At 36.3% G+C, this 17079-nt stretch overlaps 1 protein-coding gene across 1 annotated transcript in view; it reads left to right on the forward strand.

Annotated features, from left to right (window-relative positions):
• Positions 1–1533: 1533 nt before the first annotated feature.
• ZPLD1 (zona pellucida like domain containing 1) overlaps positions 1534–17079 on the forward strand; it is a 132225-nt gene continuing 116679 nt past the window's right edge. The window contains exon 1 of the mRNA XM_045501885.1: positions 1534–1700. The gene's annotated coding sequence lies outside the window, so the exon portion shown is untranslated. The remainder of the gene's footprint in view (positions 1701–17079) is intronic.

The raw sequence follows: 17079 nt of genomic DNA on the forward strand, positions 1-17079 counted from the left end.
AGAAAATGTGTTATGTTTGAATTAGTATGAAAACTGCCTCAGTGTTTTATTCCAATTTACATGTCCAGATATAACTTTTGGGTAATAATAATAGTGACAGCCTCCATTATGTTCCAGGTACTATTAGGTGATTTTCATATATTATTTCTAACCCTTTTACCAACCCCACAAACTAAGCATCATTATTCCCATTTTACCCATGAGGAAACTAAGCATATAGAGGTTATAGGATTTATGAAGAGCTTGAAGTAGTAATTTGCTTTGAGTAAATTGGCAAAGTGATGAAAGAAAGCAATACATGTTGTTAAATCTCAGGAAATGAATAAATGCTTGCAACATTATTTATCAGTTTGAAAAGACAGGAAGTCCAAAGTCTGTGATTCAAGATTAAAGTCTTCCCTCCTTTTGCATGACCAAAGTACGATGGTGATTTTGGTCTCTGCCTTCCTTTCTTTGTGACTTTAGGTCATTATGCTTGTTTTTTCTTTTATTTTTTAAAGTTTAATTTCATTTTCCAAATCTTCAAGTGCCTAAGTTAAAACTAAAAGACTCAAAGGAAGAAAAAAAGATACTGTGTTCTGTATAAAACAACATATGTCAAAATACCAAGTTACATCCTCCTTTTAAGGCAATAATTTGCACAACCAAGCTATGTTTGAATGCATTAACTTGCTAGAATTTTGACAGAGGCAGTCTGTGTGCACAAATCCCTCGAATACTGATGGGATTGTGATTATACCCTGAAAAGAGAGGAGCCTGAATACAGATTTTAGAGGACCAGAAAGTGTTTAATGTCTCATTGTTTGCATCGAGATTCTAAATCACATTCAAGTCCTCGACTCTGATCTTCATATCAATGCACAAATGGAACAGAAGAGAAAAGCCAGGAAAGCTGTTTTCTGAGTGAAACACCGATTTTGTTCTCGTGTTACCAGCAAGAGACCATTTGGGATATTTAAGCCTGAGGTTGAGTGCTCTGCATTTGTTAGAGCTCCTCAATGTTTGAAATGGGTTTTCCCTTTAGGGAGCCCATCCATTTGGACAAGTGCTACATCAGATCAAAAGACATGGGAAGAGGTATTTTGCACACAGATTGAATTTTTTTCTGGCAAAATAACATAGCTTTTTTAGCACAACATTGTCTATTCTCTACCGAGTGTTCCTTTTTTTTCTTTTTCTTTTTTTTTTTAATAGTTGGAGTCTGTTTTCCAAAAAGTGTCAGGCTTTTCTCATGTGGCGAATTGGCTAGCAGCCACCTGGAGATCATTTGAAATGAAAGCTGGCGTTATGGGATTTAGTTTCTCAGCTCCAGTTGGTATTGTTTTCTAGTTTATTAAATGTTGATCACATTGCTCATTTTATTGAAATTATCAGTCATCTGATTTTTGTATTACTATTTGAGAAACACAAATACTAACTAATACAATCTTTTAAACTTTGGGCTATAATGATATTCTGTTAAAAATGTCATGGAACTAATAAGAAATCATGTCTATGTTTTTTTTTTTTTTTTTAATTATCTCTTTCAGTTGAAAGAAATGCAGAGTCATTAGCATCTTAAGCCAATCATCACCCTAAAATGGTTTGAAGGGAGATATGGTAAACCCAAATCACTGTTTTAACTATGATGAAAGGTCAATCCAGCAATGGAAAGCAATGGACACATTTTATTTCCGAATGGGGATGCTGATCCATTTTAGGTGAGCATTGTTTACAAGAAGCTGGAACACAAATCCTGGGCTGTGTGCTATGGTAAACCAATACCAGGTAGTTGGACACAGCTCCAGAAAGAGTGCCACTGTAGGGGCAGAGTAGGGAATGGAGAAAACGAGGGAAGAAGGGCTTTATCTGCTTTCCTCCACTGTGCATTTAGGAGAATTCCTGGCATGAATGATACAGTTTTCCTGTTGTCATTAGCAATAGCCACCAATCATGGTTAATCATCTACTTCCAAAATGAAAAGAGAGTTGGCCAAAGTGCAGTTGGAACCACTGCTGCCACATCCCTGGGGATGTTACTGGAAACTTTACAAATTCTTGTTTCCAAACCACTGTTTTGATACAACATAATGGGAAATTGGAGCAATTATTCAGATAATATGTGCAAACAGTGCATTTTCACCTTTGGTTTATTGAAGACAAATCTTCATCTTCTTAGTCACAGTTTTTCCTGATTTGTAGTACTTCTTGCTAGAACCACTAACTTTTCTGAGATTCTACTTCATTTGTGCTTCACTCCCTCTACATCTTGTCTTGAAAGGTGCCTGGAATCCATTAGTTGCTGGCTAGCTATTCATTGTTTTTAAAGCTAATTATTTTCTTTGTAAATATGAGGCAGTATAGTACAGCAGTTAGAACATGATCTAGTGTCAGACTGTCTAAATTCACATATTGCCTCCCCCATTCGATGGCTGTATGCAACTCACTCAGCTCTCTGGGCTTTCATTTCTTTGTATATGAAATGAGGATGATAATATGACCAATCTCGTGGGCTAATATATACCTGTGCAAATTTGTCAGAACACTGAAATGCTTCACATTGATTGATAAATAGCTAAAGCCTCAGGCCCCCAGGATGCCTCTCCTTCTCAGTGCAGCTTTGCTCTTCCCTGTGATTCTACTCAGTTGAGGGCCTCTAGGATGCTGTCCCAACACTATGTTCCCTATCTGTCCTCACAAGTCAGTGCCCATGTTGTACCTGTTAATAAATGTTTTTATTTAACATCACCCTATTTATACAGTTGTTGCAAATTTTAGATTATTTCATATATTTCATATATTTAATATTTGATACATTTTAATGATGTTAATATATTTAGAATAGTACATAGGGCCCATTAAGCACTGTCCAAGTTGCTATTATAAATAGATTGTAAGTTTTACAAGGCAAGGGCAGTATCTTCTATGTATTTTGCACATTTCCCTAAGCACAGTGCAGTAGGTGGGCAATCTCTTCATTCTTTTTTTAAATTAAATTAAGTCAAATTAAATTTAACTAAATTCTAACTAAGTTAAATTAACCAAATTTAATTTTCTTGTGGTCAGAGCACAACACAAGATCTACTTAGTAAACCTTTAAGTGTACAATACATTATTAACTATAGGCTAATGTTGCACAACAGATCTCTAGGCTCATTCACCTTGCATAACTGAAACTTTATACCATTGAAAAACAACTAACTCCCTAGTTTTCCCTCTCCCCCAGCTCCTGGTAACCACCATTTTACTCTCTGTTACTATGAGTTTAACGATTCTAGATACCTCATATAAGTGGAATCATTCAGTATTTGTCCTTCTGTAAATGGCTAATTTCACTTAGCATATATGCTCAAGGTTCATCCGTGTTGTCACATATTGCAGAATTTCCTTATTTTTTTTTGAGGCTGGATAATCTTCCATTGTACAAAAATACCATATTTCTTTGCATTCATCTGTTCATAGACATTTATTTATTTATTAATTTTTTTTAATGTTGATTTATTTTTGAGAGAGAGAGAGCATGAGCAGGGGATGGGCAGAGAGAGAGAGAGAGAGAGAGAGAGAGAGAGAGAGACAGAATCTGAATCAGGCTTCAGACTCTGAGCTGTCAGCACATAGTCCAACACAGGGCTTGAGCCCACAAACCATGAGATCATGACCTGAGCCCAAGTCAGATGCCTAATCCACTGAGCCACCCAGCCTCCCCTGTTGATGGACATTTAGGTTGATTTCACGTCTTGACTACTGTGAATAATGCTGCAATGTACATGGGGACACTAATATCTCTTTGAGATACTGATTTTAATATTTTTGGATAAATACCCAGAAGTGGGATTGCTGGATCATGTGATAGTTCTATTTTTGATTTGTGAAGAAATGTCCATACTATTTCCATAATGGTGGCACCATTTTGCATTCTGACCAATAGCATGCAAGGGTTCTGATTTCTTCACATCCTTACTAACACTTAATTGTCTTTTTGATTATCTTGACAGATTTGAGGTGGTATCTCATTGTGGTTTTGATTTGTATCTCCCTGGTGATTAGTGATGTTGAATATCTTTTCATATACCTGTTTGTCTTTGAAGGAATGTCTATTCAATGACTTTGTTCATTTAAAAAAGTCAGTTTTTTTGGTTGTTTGTTTGTTTGTTTCCTATCGAGTTGTAAAAGTTCCTTGTATATTTGGAAATGATTTTGCATCTGTGTTCAGCAGAGATATTGGCCTATAGTTTTCTGTGGTGTCTTGTCTTTGTCTGGCATTGGTAGTAGGGTAATGTTGGCTTTATAAAATGAATTTAGAAGTGTCTCCTCCTCTTCAATTTTTTTTTGTAAGAGTTTGAGAAAGATGCTCATCAGTTCTTCTTTAAATGTTTGATAGAATTCAGCAGTGAAGCCATCTGGTCCTGGGCTTTTCTTTGTTGAGAGTTTTTGATTAATGATTCAGTCTCCGTATTAGTTATAGATCTGTTCAGACTTTCTGTTTCTTCATGATTCAGTCTTGGTAGATTGTATGTCTAAGAATTTATCCATTTCTTCTACATTATCCTTGAAATTCTTGAGTTTGGAGCACAATTTTTCATAGTAGTCTTTTATGATCCTTTTTATTTCTGTGGCATCAATTATAATCTCTTCTCTTTCACTTTTGATTTTATTTATTTTAATTTTCTCTTTTTTTTCTTAGTAAGTTCAGCTAAAGACTTCTCAATTTTGTTTATATTTTCAAAAGACCAACTCTTACTTTTGTCAAAAAATTTCCATTATTTTCTATTTTCTGTTTTATTTATTTCTGCTCAAATCTTTATTTTTTTCCTTCTGATAACTTATGGCTTAGTTTGTTCTTCTTTTTATGTTCCTTGAGGTATAACATTGCTTACTTGAGATCTTTCTTCATATTTAATGTAGGCATTTATCACTATAAATTTCCCTCTTAGTACTGCTTTTACTATATCATAAAAGTTTTGGTAAGTTGTGTTTTTGTTTCTATTTGTCTCAAGATATTTGCTAATGTCTCTTTTGACTTCTTCTTTTACTCATTTGTTATTCAAGATCATATTGTTTAAGTTCCACATATGTGTGAATTTTCCAGTTTTGCTTCCGCTATTGGTTTTTAGTTTAATTCCATTGTGGTTGGAAAAAACTACTTGGTTTGATTTCAGTCTTCTTAAATGTGTTGAGATTTTTTTGTGAAGTAACATGTTATCTATCCTGGAGCATGTTCTGTGTATACTTAAGAAGAATGAGAATTCTGCTGCTATTAGGTGGAATGTTCTATATATCATTCATTAATTTATACATTTTTTTATTCGTTTAGTCAACAAAAAATCTGTCAAGTACCTTCTAAGTTACAGACACTGTTCTCAATATTTGGAAAATGTTAGTGAACAAAACAGACAAAAATCCCTGCCTTCATGGAACACACTTTCTAGTTGGAGGAGACCTAAAATAAGCAATAAATGTGAAAAGTAAGTAATGTACAGTATGTCTGAAGTGATAAATGTGTTGACCCTTGACTACCAAATAATCTGATGAGTAAACAAAATTAAATTTATTTGATCTATCGTAGTAAGGGCAAACACTACCTTGACAGAGGTGTGGTAGTGTCTCAAAGGTGGCAGATTTGTAAAGTACATTTATCATGTTTGGGGCCTGAAATCAAGTGGCTTAAGATGCGTCTTTCAGGGTGCCTGGGTGGCTCAGTCAGTTGAGCGTCTGACTCATGATTTTGGCTCAGGTCATGATCTCACAGTTCGTGGGATCGAGCCCCATGTTGGGCTCTGTGCTGACAGCATGGAGCCTGCTTGGGATTCTCTCTCTCTTTCTCTCTCTATACCTATTCCACTTGCATTCTCTCTCTCTCTCTTTCTTTCTCTCTCTCTCCTGTCAAAATAAATAAACTTAAAAGAAAGATGTGTCTTTCATGGTGGGAAATTTACTGGGATTAGACAGAATTTGTAATATAATAACATCAGTAGAAAGATTCTTGAAAAGTAAACTCTTGTTTGATAAGTGTGAACAGTCTATTGCCTGATAGGAGAGATAATCACCCAGATGAGTACTGTCTGGTTTAATCAGTTTGCATTTCCTGAAGCAAAGAGTGAAGCTGTTTATTGGATTATAGTTTTATCTTCTGGGGTAAAAATGTGGTATGTCATGTTCATATTGGGGCATCAGGTCTCAGTTTTGATGGGTGAGCTCTGTGGATATAGATGGTCTTAATTTTCAAATGCTTTGGAAGAAAGAAAATGGAGAACATCAGATAGAGTGATTGAGATGTCAGAGAGGGGGCACATTATAGCATTAAATTGGGTAGTCACCATTGACCTTGCAGTGAAGGTGAGATTTGAATAAAGACTTGTAGATGGTGAAAAAGTTAGCCAAGCTGGATGTCTAGTTTATTTATCTACTTTATTATATTTCTCTAGATTTAGCCTGGGTCAAAGTTTAACCCAAGCTGAGTTCTGTATTTTATAGTAGTCAAAAAATCCTACTTTGTCCTTAATTTTTGCCAAATTTTTTTTCTTTTTTAAAAAAAGTTTTTTAATGTGTATTTATTTATTTTTAAAGAGTGAGAGTATGAGCAGTGGAGGGGCAGCAAGAGAGGGAGAGAGAGGGGGAGAGTCTCAAAAAGACTCTGTGCTGCCAGCACAGGGCCCCATGTGGGGCTCAACCCACTAACGGTGAGATCATGACCTGGGCTGAAGTCAAGAGTTAGACGCTTAACCAACTGAGCTACCCAGGCACCCTGGCAAAATATTTCTAATGGAAAATATATTTTGGGTTTGAATTTCCTAAAAATTCTCTCAGTACTCAGCTTTATTCCAGTTGGAGAAGGCTGGTTTAAATGTAGGTAAATAAGAAGCTCAAGGAAGGGTGAGGTGTTAAATTTAAACATTTGTCATAAAGTCAATTTTGAAATTCTTTTTTTCCTTTAATCTGAATTTCAGTTAACTGAGGTGTGCTCTAAATCTGCAAATGAGACATTTTTTTCTTTTCCTAACCTGACTTAATTTCTGTGCATTAACAATATCCATTCAAATAACCGACTGATAATTTTTGCTTTTGTTTAACAAAGTACTATATTCTCCATTTTTCTTTGTCTCCATAACTTTCTTAGAAATTAGTTTCAATATTTGCATTTTAAGAAATATTATTTCACGCTGTGGGTAATTTTTCTTCTTTTTCAATCTTACAATCTTGGTGACAGCTTAGAAAGATTTACATTGTCCCTAACCAGTATCGTGGGAAAATCTACCTTGAAATGGATCCATTTAACTTTATCAATAGCTAATGTAAGCCAGGTGCATACTTTTTGTTCTTTCCATAAGCCACTATATTCAAAAAGGAAATAATTGGGAATGAATTATTCTCTTTTATAATTCAGCAAGAGATTTTTTTAAAAAGTTTTTCTTTCCTTTTCACAATGAAGAGTAGTTGTCACAGCAAAGCTAAAAACCACCACACTGCAGTCCAGTGTTAGATTTATCTTTGGACCATGAATGGACTTTTCATTATTGGGTAGATTACTGAAACATAGATGTACTCTTTGTACTAACCATATGTTATTAAGGCACACTGTATAACCCTGGGATTCCAAATGAAAGAGACAACACATAGGGTAAATTACATCAGATATGGGCTGAAGAAGGGAATTTGTGATTCCATTCTTCCCGTAGGTATAACTATATAAATTCATCCAAATTCAATAGAAAAAGAATCTTGTTGGTCTCCCAATGGACTATGAGTTAAAATTAGAGCAGGTACTGATCTGCTAATTTGCACTGCTAAACACACAGTGGGTAGTCATTATATATTTGTTGACTGATTAATTGACCTCTATTTTTGCAGTTGGAGAAGCAGATGAGTGATATATCATCCTGATTTTGTCCTTGGCTCTCTTACATGAGTTTATGCCACTTAGTTTTCCATTACCATGAACCTTCTACCCTAATGTATCCTTGTGATCCTGGGCTCAAGATCAGAAGTGAAGGAAATTTCATTCTAACATGGAAACACATTTCAGACATTTTCAATTCTCATTAACTACTAGTTCTATATCTTATTAATATTATTAAGTCTTTAGATTTGTGCTTTTATTCCCTAGTAAAATCTTACCTAAATGTTTTTTTTCCTTTGTGCCACTATCTGTGTTATATTTGTGTAACAACCATTGATTGGAATCTTCTGAAGCATTATTATAGCTCTGTCATTACTTGAAATTTCCAAATAAGGAAGCTGGGGATTAAAGATGGAAAGGAAGTTGTCTAGTTTAATAAACATAGCTATTATTTTTTCAAATACTCTAAATGCCAGAAGACTTACTGATATAATTATCCGTGTTCATCTACTTACCAACCATATTGCCTCCAAGTTCCTCAGGGACAGTGAGACATTTCATCTGAATGGGGCTTAGATGTCACTGGAGGACCACTATTTATTTCATTATTCTTTGGTGGCCTAACCTAATTTATCCTTTACAGTCAAGAGGCATATCTTCTATTAGAAACACTATCAATAAACTTCAATATCAAGAGTTTCCTAATATCCTCGAGATTTGTACAACCCACAGCTAGCAGAGAACTCAGAATCTTTAGTGCCTTCTAAGAGATTGTCTGCTGGAATTGAGTATGTACACAGCTAGGCTAGATTACTATGCTTATAGTCAAACATCAGAATAATCTTATTAATCTCACACATGCTTGTCATGGTGTAATCTCTTGGAGACTTTTTCTAAAGGATACAGCAACCCAGTCATTATCCCAGTCAACACCCATTGGTAAAATGATTGGGTAGAATCTGTGACCTGTTGCTAGCTAATTCTATGTAAGCCTTCTGTAGCAGAGGCTCAAGTGAAATAATTCATCAGGGTTATCTAAAGAAATAAAGGCCTATATTGATTTTATTGCTTGTGTATACCATCAAAAAGGGAACTATTACAAAATTCCATATAATTCAAACTAGTTTTAAATAAAATCTATCATCTTGCAAATTCCTTGGCCAATTATTCCAACAAGTAAAACAATTTTCATGCTTCATGGAAAAGAAGATTAATACTTTACAAGTCATATTTTCCATATTTACTTGTATTCTATTTTTCCACTGATTTCCTTGTTCAACCTAATTTACCCTTGTGCCCATGGGGTAATTCTAATGTACATTGCTTTGGGAAGCCATCATAAATTTCTCTTGACATTAAAATTGCTTACAAAAATATGATTGCTGTGTATTCGAGTTCAGTATAGCTATGAGTTTGAGGTCAGTAATTACTTCTGCTAGACTTCCTATTAGGAACTTTACAGCGAGAGGTGTTCACTAAAAAGTAAAGTAAACAAAGTACATTTTCATGTCAGAAATGCATTTTACTCTTGTCATGGTTAAGTGATAGTGAATAATAAATAGATGGACAGAAATAATATTACTTATTTGCATTTAAGAAATCCAATCATTGCCAACTGTGTCCACCCTACTGCAAATTGCTCCTCAAGCTCCCTGAATTTTTCAGGTCATCCGGGCCACCCAGGGCAAAATGGCAAAGGAGGTAAGTTTGCCTTGACAAAAAATTCCTCCTTCTCTTGCTTGCAGTTGGGCTTCTGCCTTCATTATTCCTTTAAGTAATAACTCCATTCATTTATTGTCTTTACATTTAGTGTGAATTAAGTTCATATCTACTTTTCCTGGAATATTTTCCTTTTAATTCTGTTCTCTGAATGTGTTATTGGAGACTTTGCCTACAGTTCCAAGAAATACAGGATTCTGATCAGTTTCTGTTATGTAGACTGGATATATGTTAGTATTCATTTCAAAATCTCTCTAATTTCTTTACAAGGAGCGTATAGTATTAGCTGCAGTTTCTCTCATAATATCCTCTTTTCATTCCAGAATACACTATGACTAAATGTATATTTATTTGCTTTAAATTAAAAGGATATAGCACCTTTATGTATATTATCCCTTCAGTAATTGTTTTTCATATCTCTCTTCATATTTCACCTTTAAATAAATAAGTTCTTCCTTTTCTAAATTTTGCTTGGTCTCCTCTCTGTTACATTTACACACATCTATTATTTTAAACATTTTTTTGGTGACACACTATGTATTCTAAAGAAAAACAGCTGTAAGCAGGTGAACTTGAATAATCTCTTATTGGTCAATAACACATTAGAAATAATGATAAAACTCATAATATTTTTATTTTAAATGAAGGACATAATATATCAAAGATAAATATCAGTATATATAAAAATAAAGACAAAATTGGACAAAGAGACAAATTTGAGTTAGGAAAAAAAGCACTGAATTTTAAATGCTTTTCCATCTTCCCAAATGATGATTAACATGGCATTATTGGTCATGAGGGCTCAGCAGTTTGGGAAAAAATTGCTCTTCTTTCTCAGTGCTTTAATTAGAAGAGGCAAATAAGATAAGCGCTCCATTGAAATACAATGAAGTTCTCTTCCTTCCGAAATGCTTCTGTGGTGGTGCCCACTTTGATTTCATCTCAGTCTTTCAGGCTCCACCCTCAAGCATGGTTTTGTTGCCCTGGTCATTAATATTGACATAAAACCATCAATACACAGGCTAACTTTTATAAATAGAATTAATGTATTATCAAAAATTCTGGAAGATAAAATGCTACATACAATGACAGTCTTCAATTTACCCAGCCTTTCTCTGCTTCTCTCTCCACCTTTACATGCGTGTGTGCACACATTTGCACACGTGTGCACACACACACACACACACACACAGTGTCATACATGGAGACCCTGAGAATATGATATATCTCTAAGTTCACTGTAAGTAATGCAGGTGATTGCTGGAGTTTACCAAGAAGCAGGCTTTGGAGAATTAGTAAATATCCCTAGAAGGGAAGGGACAATACCTACATGCCATAGGTCTTAAGCAAACTTCTGAGAATGTATTCATGCCATGTCCACATACTCATGTCAGAGGTCTGCCTTGACTTATTTTGAGAACCACTGAAGCTCTGGACCTCTTTTTATTTTCAGGGACTCAGTTTCCTTTGGGTTTTCCTCCCAACTTGCATGAACACACGTTTCTTTTTTTTCTTTTTCTTTTTTTTTACTGTTCAGTTAGTTTTATTATTCTTTTTTTTAAATATATGAAATTTATTGTCAAATTGGTTTCCACACAACACCCAGTGCTCATCCCAAAAGATACCCTCTTCAATACCCATCACCCACCCTCCCCTCCCTCCCACCCCCCATCAGCCCTCAGTTTGTTCTCATTTTTTTAAGAGTCTCTTATGCTTTGGCTCTCTCCCACTCTAACCTCTTTTTTTTTCCTTCCCCTCCCCCATGGGTTCTTGTTAAGTTTCTCAGGATCCACATAAGAGTGAAAACACATGGTATCTGTCTTTCTCTGAATGACTTATTTCACTTAGCATACAGTCTCCAGTTCCATCCATGTCACTACAAAAGGCCATATTTCATTCTTTCTCATTGCCACATAGTACTCCATTGATGAACACACATTTCTATCCAATGTTCTCAGCTTATGTAGCATATTCCTCGCTGTATCTTAACAGTGTGTCTATGTAGTTGTCACACCCTTTATATTGACTCACATCTCAATCCTCTTGTTCCTGCTTGCCTAGCTTGTCCACTGGTGAATTCACTGGATCTCGCCACTTACAGGATTCACTTGCCCCATTTTCTCAGACGGCGCAAACCCTAGTTACCATGCCAACCCTCCCAGATAGACCATAGACTCGTTTCTTGATAAACATGTAATTAGGAAAGAATTTAAGAAGCTCCATTCTATCCATTCCAGTTTGGCTGGGAGTTTGCTCTGGCGCATCTTCCTTATCTTTTGACTGAGGATACAGTCATTGAACCATTCTTGCTGTGAGATTTATCTGGAAAAAATTTTTTTTTCTGATGACTGGGACTTTCACATAGTTCTTTCATCAAAGTTCTTTCTAACAGAGAATAGGCCTGTTACAACTGATTTCCTGAATCCAGGATCACTTTCTGTGCCTCCATTTATTATACTGAGCTTCTGTATGATTGCTATTTCATGTTTTATACTAAAATCCCTCATCTTCCCTTAAAGACTGGGAGTCTCACTCCTTCCCAAAGATGGAGCACAGCTCCTAACATCCAGCAACTCACCTTGATGTCTATTGTCAATGTGGGTTTTAGAGTATCATTACCACCTGGATACTCTCATCGCTGTTTTTCACCCACCTCTTGGCACATTTCATACTCCTTAGAAATTGAGGGCTTATCAAATGTGCTTGAGACTACATAATCCCTTGGCCACTGTGTCTTGCCTTCCCAGAAACTGTCATTTTCAAAACTTTTTAACATGCCCGCCCAGTTCTATGTCATGCCAATTCGGCCTTAGATATGAGAACATACATCTTACTTCATATGCTGAAACACTGATAATATTTCATAGAGATTTGAAGGTACTACTGATATAGAGACAATCTTCTTTTTTGAAATTTATGACAGAATAGAATCTTCAAGAAAGCTCACTTTGGTCTTCCCTACCACTGTTGTTTCATCTTCTTAGTTCATGCAACTGTACTTTTGCCAAGTCCGCCATCTCTGATAATGCCCATTGTCTGTGTATCAATGGCTATCTTTCTTCACCAAAGTCAGAGATGTGCAATTGCTGGGTAGGCAAGGCCTCATACTATTCTTGGAATGAAACTTGATTCAGAAGGATCTTTATCTTTCATTAAGACAGGAGAACTAGACACTTGCTTTGCTTTGATATACATATGTGGAGTGTGTGTATGAGTTTGTGTGTGTATGTGTGTGTGTGCACATATATATGATGGAATATTATTCAGCCATAAAAAAGATAAGATCTTTTTTTTCAAAAAAAATTATTGTCTATTTATTTATTTATTTATTTATTCAATATATGAAGTTTATTGTCAAATTGGTTTCCATACAACACCCAGTGCTCAACCCAAAAGGTGCCCTCCTCAATGCCCATCACCCACTCTCCCCTCCCTCCCACCCCCCATCAACCCTCAGTTTGTTCTCAGTTTTTAACAGTCTCTTATGCTTTGGCTCTCTTCCACTCTAACCTCTTTTTTTTTGTTTCTTCCCCTCCCCCATGGGTTTCTGTTAAGTTTCTCAGGATCCACATAAGAGTGAAAACATATGGTATCTCTCTTTCTCTGTATGGCTTATTTCACTTAGCATAACACTCTCCAGTTCCATCCATGTTGCTACAAAGGGCTATACTTCATTCTTTCTCATTGTCACGTAGTACTCCATTGTGTATATAAACCACGATTTCTTTATCCATTCATCAGTTGATGGACATTTAGGCTCTTTCCATAATTTGGTTATTGTTGAGAATGCTGCTATAAACATTGGGGTACAAGTGCCCCTGTGCATCAGTACTCCTGTATCCCTTGGGTAAATTCCTAGCAGTGCTATTGCTGGGTAATAGGGTAAGTCTATTTTTAATTTTTTGAGGAACCTCCACACTGTTTTCCAGAGTGGCTGCACCAATTTGCATTGCCACCAACAGTGCAAGAGGGTTCCCGTTTCTCCACATCCTCGCCAGTATCTATAGTCTCCTGATTTGTTCATTTTGGCCACTCTGACTGGCGTGAGGTGATATCTGAGTGTGGTTTTGATTTGTATTTCCCTGATGAGGAGCGACGTTGAACATCTTTTCATGTGCCTGTTGGCCATCTGAATGTCTTCTTTAGAGAAGTGTCTATTCATGTTTTCTGCCCATTTCTTCACTGGGTTATTTGTTTTTCGGGTGTGGAGTTTGGTGAGCTCTTTATAGATTCTGGATACTAGCCCTTTGTCCAATATGTCATTTGCAAATATCTTTTCCCATTCCGTTGGTTGCCTTTTAGTTTTGTTGGTTGTTTCCTTTGCTGTGCAGAAGGTTTTTATCTTCATGAGGTCCGAATAGTTCATTTTTGCTTTTAATTCCCTTGCCTTTGGGGATGTGTCAAGTAAGAAATTGCTGCGGCTGAGGTCAGAGAGGTCTTTTCCTGCTTTCTCCTCTAGGGTTTTGATGTTTCCTGTCTCACATTCAGGTCCTTTATCCATTTTAAGTTTATCTTTGTGAATGGTGTGAGAAAGTGGTCTAGTTTCAATCTTCTGCATGTTGCTGTCCAGTTCTCTCAGCATCATTTGTTAAAGAGACTGTCTTTTTTCCATTGGATATTCTTTCCTGCTTTGTCAAAGATGAGTTGGCCATACATTTGTGGGTCTAGTTCTGGGGTTTCTATTCTTTTCCATTGGTCTATGTGTCTGTTTTTGTGCCAATACCATGCTGTCTTGATGATGGCAGCTTGGTAGTAGAGGCTAAAGTCTGGGATTGTGATGCCTCCTGCTTTGGTCTTCTTCTTCAAAATTCCTTAGGCTATTCGGGGCCTTTTGTGGTTCCATATGAATTTTAGGATTGCTTGTTGTAGTTTCGAGAAGAATGCTTGTGCAATTTTGATTGGGATTGCATTGAATGTGTAGATAGCTTTGGGTAGTATTGACATTTTGACAATATTTATTCTCCCAATCCATGAGCACGGAATGTTTTTCCATTTCTTTATATCTTCTTCAATTACCTTCATAAGCTTTCTATAGTTTTCAGCATACAGATCTTTTGCATCTTTGGTTAGATTTAGTCCTAGGTATTTTATGCTTCTTGGTGCAATTGTGAATGGGATCAGTTTCTTCATTTGTTTTTCTGTTGCTTCATTATTAGTGTATAAGAATGCAACTGATTTCTGTACATTGATTTTGTATCCTACAACTTTGCTAAATTCATGTATCAGTTCTAGCAGACTTCTGGTGGAGTCTATCGGATTTTCCATGTATAATATCATGTCATTTTGCATGTCTGCAAAAAGTGAAAGCTTAACTTCATCTTTGCCAATTTTGATGCCTTTGATTTCCTTTAGTTGTCTGATTGCTGATGCTAGGACTTCCAACACTGTGTTAAACAACAGCGGTGAGAATGGACATCCCTGTCATGTTCCTGATCTCAGGGAAAACGCTCTCAGTTTTTCCCCATTGAGGATGATAGTTGTGGGCTTTTCATAAGTGGCTTTTATGATCTTTAAGTATGTTCCTTCTATCCCGACTTTCTCGAGTGTTTTTATCAAGAAAGGTTGCTGAATTTTGTCAAAGGCCTTTTCTGCATCGATTGACAGGATCATATGGTTCGTATCTTTTCTTTTATTAATGTGATGTATCATATTGATTGATTTGTGAATGTTGAACCAGCCCTGCATCCCAGAAATGAATCCCACTTGATCATCGTGAATAATTCTTTTTATATGCTGTTGAATTCGATTTGCTAGTATCTTATTGAGAATTTTTGCATCCATATTCATCAGGGATATTGGCCTGTAGTTCTCTTTTTTTACTGGGTCTCTGTCTGGTTTAGGAATCAAAGTAATACTGGCTTCATAGAATGAGTCTGGAAGTTTTCCTTCCCTTTCTATTTTTTGGAATACCTTGAGAAGGATAGGTATTATCTCTGCTTTAAACATCTGGTAGAACTCCCCTGGGAAGCCATCTGGTCCTGGACTCTTATTTGTTGGGAGATTTTTGATGACTGATTTAATTTCTTCGCTGGTGATGGGTCTGTTCAAGCTTTCTCTTTCCTCCTGATTGAGTTTTGGAAGTGTTTAGGTGTTTAGGAATTTGTCCATTTCTGCCAGGTTGTCCAGTTTGTTGGCATATAGTTTTTCATAGTATTCCCTGATAATTGCTTGTATCTCTGAGGGATTGCTTGTAATAATTCCATTTTCATTCATGATTTTATCTATTTGGGTCATCTCCCTTTTCTTTTTGAGAAGCCTGGCTAGAGGTTTATCAATTTTGTTTATTTTTTCAAAAAACCAACTCTTGGTTTCGTTGATCTGCTCTACAGTGTTTTTAGATTCTACAGTTTTTTTAGATTCTATATTGTTTATTTCTGCTCTGATCTTTATTCATTCTCTTCTTCTGCTGGATTTAAGCTGTCTTTGCTGTTCTGCTTCTATTTCCTTTAGGTGTGCTGTTAGATTCTGTATTTGGGATTTTTCTTGTTTCTTGAGATAGGCCTGGATTGCAATGTATTTTCCTCTCAGGACTGCCTTCGCTGCATCCCAAAGCATTTGGATTGTTGTATTTTCATTTTCGTTTGTCTCCATATATTTTTTTTTTTTTTTTTTAATTTTTTTTTTTTTCAACGTTTATTTATTTTTGGGACAGAGAGAGACAGAGCATGAACGGGGGAGGGGCAGAGAGAGAGGGAGACACAGAATCGGAAACAGGCTCCAGGCTCTGAGCCATCAGCCCAGAGCCCGACGCGGGGCTCGAACTCACGGACCGCGAGATCGTGACCTGGCTGAAGTCGGACGCTTAACCGACTGCGCCACCCAGGCGCCCCAAGTCTCCATATATTTTTTAATTTCTTCTCTAATTGCCTGGTTGACCCATTAATTCTTTAGTAGGGTGTTCTTTAACCTCCATGCTTTTGGAGGTTTTCCAGACTTTTTCCTGTGGTTGATTTCAAGCTTCATAGCACTGTGGTCTGAAAGTGTGCATGGTTGGATTTCAATTCTTGTATACTTATGAAGGGCTGTTTTTTGACCCAGTATGTGATCTATCTTGGAGATGTTCCATGTGCACTCGAGAAGAAGGTATATTCTGTTGCTTTGGGATGCAGAGTTCTAAATATATCTGTCAAGTCCATTGATCCAATGTCTCATTCAGGGCCCTTGTTTCTTTATTGACCGTGTGTCTAGATGATCTATTCATTTCTGTAAGTGGAGTGTTAAAGTCCCCTGCAATTACCACATTCTTATCAATAAGTTTGCTTATGTTTGTGAGTAATTGTTTTATATTTGGGGGCTCCTGTATTCGGCACATAGACATTTATAATTGTTAGCTCTTCCTGATGAATAGACCCTATGATTATTATATAATGCCCTTCTTCATCTCTTGTTACAGCCTTTAATTTAAAGTCTAGTTTGTCTGATATAAGTATGGCTACTCCAGCTCTCTTTTGACTTCCCGTAGCATGATAAATAGTTCTCCATCCCCTCACTCTTAATCTGAAGGTGTCCTCAGGTCTAAAATGAGTCTCTTGTAGACAGCAAACA

The sequence above is a fragment of the Leopardus geoffroyi genome, chromosome C2 (genome assembly GCF_018350155.1).
Source record: "Leopardus geoffroyi isolate Oge1 chromosome C2, O.geoffroyi_Oge1_pat1.0, whole genome shotgun sequence".
In the NCBI taxonomy this organism is placed as follows: Eukaryota; Metazoa; Chordata; class Mammalia; order Carnivora; family Felidae; genus Leopardus; species Leopardus geoffroyi.